Source organism: Rattus norvegicus, chromosome 18 (genome assembly GCF_036323735.1).
Source record: "Rattus norvegicus strain BN/NHsdMcwi chromosome 18, GRCr8, whole genome shotgun sequence".
Classification (NCBI taxonomy): Eukaryota; Metazoa; Chordata; class Mammalia; order Rodentia; family Muridae; genus Rattus; species Rattus norvegicus.
Window position 1 is genome coordinate 867286 of NC_086036.1, and position 3794 is coordinate 871079.

Sequence of the window (3794 nt, forward strand, 5' to 3'; positions counted from 1 at the left end):
TCTCAGGGAGACAACTCTACCTTAATCTTTATATGACCACAAAGTCATTTCATGAATTTAAGATAACCTGATAGTCGTCCTTAATTGTGTAGCCCAACAAAAACACCATTTGTTGTTGGAGAACTCTGTTATTAAGGTACGAGTCACCCATGACTATATGGCTTTCTAAGCTCCTAGCAAAATGGGGGATTCTCTTTCTCAACAAGTCTTCCCTGTCTCTGTCTGTCTTTGTCTTTGTCTCTGCAAGACTATATAACTTAGCACACATGTCCAGCTCTTGTCTCCTGCCCACATGATAAGTAGATGCTATATTATAAACAATTGCCCCTTCTTGCTCACTTCATGCCATGACCAACTAGCCCTTTCCACACATACCCCTATAAACCCTTAACATACCCTCTCCTGAACAAAAAGTAGTCTTCTTGCTGCAGCAATCTGTGAAGGTCATTCTGTCATCCCATAGAAGTCTGAACCCTGCTCTCTGCCTCTACTCCCTTTGTCTGCTCAAGCTGGTAACTGACAATGTCTAAGAAGAAAAGGAAGGCCAAAATAAGTGAATGACAAGAGGGATACATAGTACACACACACACACACACACACACACACACACACACACACACACATAAACCACAAGCCTTCATTGATTCCCCAACTGCCTCTCATGACCTCTTTTTGTTCTAGGCAATTACAGTTCCTGTCTCCTATATTCATCTCTGGGTCTCACTTTTATAGTTCCTTAGTCTACTGAATTTCATTTTCTGACTTCATGTCATACAGAACCTGGCAGCCTCTCCTAGTTCATGGATTTAAACATCTGTCCAAAGAATACCATGTATGATTCAAGTTCAGGTATGTGGACAGAGGTGCAGACACTCACATGTAGCTGCTTGTATTATAAATACTAATTATGTTCCCCCCAAAGCTGTTCATAGAGAATGTCTACATGGAGCTTCTGGGAACCTGCTCTCAGTTGGTTCCGAATGGTAAATAAAGATGCCAATCAATAGCTGGGCAGGGCAGACAGAGGGGGCACTTTAGATTTCCCAGGCTTGAGACTGGGAAGGGGAAGTAGGAGATCCACCATGCCAGGAGAGTATGGAGGAGGGGAGAGGTGCCATACCTGAGAATAGTGCAGAACAGAGAATCATACCCATTACATGAAGGAGCCAAGAGGGCACAGCCCAGAGTGGCTCAGTTGGGCAGCCCTCTGGATCAGAGCAGCCAAGATAGAATATAGAGTTTAGTAAGTAAAAACTTGGGATTATTGTCTGGAGGTGGATCAACAGTCAGTATGGAGTTTAGCTTAATCAGCTATTGTTCTGATTAAGGCATATCAAAATATAAAGCTTTAGTGTGTGTCTTTCATTCAGGAACGTAATCCAGTGAGGCAGGTTGCAATAGTCACTGGGATTTACTTATTAAATATTTATTTATTTATTAAATATTAATTCTACACTCACACTGCTCAAAACATCAGTGTTTGGGTCCATGGTCACCTGTGATCATATTCACAATGAAGGTTTTCCTATATTTTTCCTGAAGTTTCTTGTTGCTATTGTTAATATAATCAAAATAATGTGAGGACCAACTCTTTGATGGACACATGCTTGCAGCCTTTGTTTCCACATTACACAATCTTCTGCTTTAACAAGAGCTCTGAAGAATTAGCTGTCTGTATACAGAAAAACAGTGGACTAAATCCTTCCAAAAATGTGCTGTCAGCAGAAACAAAACCTTATGCTTCCATTCCCTATATTGCTTTCTTATAAAACTATTAGAAAAAATTCATTATACTCATCATCAAAAACATCTTACCATTTGATTTCACATAGGACTGGTAACAGGATCAGCTCTGCATGGGGAACCTGATTTAAATGATGTAGAAGCAGGAGTCTGAGGCAGAGACAAATCAGTGCTATCAGCATGATTTATTATGTGCTGTCTTCCAACTTTATCATGTCCCTATTTATTTTGTGAGTATATGGGGGTTGTGGTTTTTTGTAATTTTTGTATATTTAATTTTTACTTAATACTGTTAGTGTTAATAACTTTGGATAATTGACTGTGTGAATTTTCTCTTGATAACTGACAGTCTGTGGGAGATTCCTATGCATGATTAACAGGCTGTGGTCATTTCCTATGCATGCATGACAGGCACTTATCTTTTCCTATGGATGACTGACAAGCAATGTGTGTGTCCTGTGGATGATTGACAGACTGTGTTTCCTATAGATGACTGAAAGGGTGTTGACATTTCCTGTGGATGATTGACAGGCTATGTGCATTTTTATGGATGATTCTCAGGCTGTGGGCAATTCCTATGGATGATAGATAGGCTGTAGGTTTTTCCTCTAGATGATTGCCAGGCTGGGGGTATGCCATGTGGATGACTAACAGGCTGTATCTATTTCCTATGGGTTATTGACATGTTGTGGGCATTTCCTATTAATGACTGACAGGTTGTGGGTACTATAATTGACAAGCTGTAGGTGTTACCTATGCCTGACAGACTGTGGAAATGTCCTCAGGATGATTGACACAATATTGGTATATCCTATCATGATTGAAAGGCTGTGGGCATTTCCTGTGGGTGATTAACAAGATGTGGGCAGGTCTTGTGGTTGAATGACCTGCTTTGGACATTTTCTATGCATGATTAACAGGCTGTGGACTTTTCCTGTGAACGATTTGCAGGTGATGGTCACTTTTTCTATGGATGATTTGCAGGTAGTGATCATTTAATATGGATGACTGACAAACTGTGGGCATGTTCTGTGAATGACTGGAAGGCTGTGCATGTTTACTATGCATATTAGAAAGTTGTAGATGTGTACTATGTATGGTTGACAGGATTTAGATGTTTCCTATGAATGATTGACAGAATGTAGGCATTTTCTATGAATGATTGACAGAGTGTGGGCTTGTCCTTTGGATGAGTGACAGGGTTGGTATGTGTTTTCCTATGGACGATTGACAGGCTGTGACCATGTCCTGTGGTTGATTGACAGGCTGTTGGCATTACCTATGAATGATTGACAGACTTTGAGATATCCTATGAACGACTGACAGGCTGCAGGTGTTTCCATTGGATGATTGATGTGCTATGGGAGTTTTCAATGCATGATTGACAGGCTTTGAGGGCTTTGTATGTAAGACTGACAGTTTGTGGGCATGTCCTGTGAATGATTAATAGACTGTGGTCAATTTTTATGCATGACTGACAAGTTGTAGACATTTTCTGTGGATGACGGACAGTTGGTGGGCATATCTTGTTAATAAATGGCAAGTTGAGGGAGGTTCTGGTTGATGATTGACAGGCTGTGATAATTTCTTCTGGATGACTCACAGGCATTGTGAGTTGCTTGTAGATGATTGGGCAGTGGATGACTGACAGGACTCGGGCATTTCTTATGGATGATTGCCAGGCTGTGGGCTTTTCCTATGGATAATTAGCAGGCTGTGAGGGGTTTTTGGACAGATTTTTGATAAGCTGTGTGTGTCTTGTAGATGACTGATAGACTAAGGGTCTTACATTGGATGATTGACACAATGTAGGCATGACCTATAGATGCAGATCTAGAGATTTTAAACAACAAATGAAAAATGTAAACCCTCAGTCATCAATACTTTGATTTTTTTCATTTTCACATTCCATTTTTTATGCCCATGAGTAATGTTTCTAAAGTATCCATGGTAATCCAGGGGCTAAATGGAAGCAAAACAGGACTTCATACTTTGCCATATAATGGTCAATGTGCCCCTGAACTTACACCAAAATTAAATAAATAGCCCTA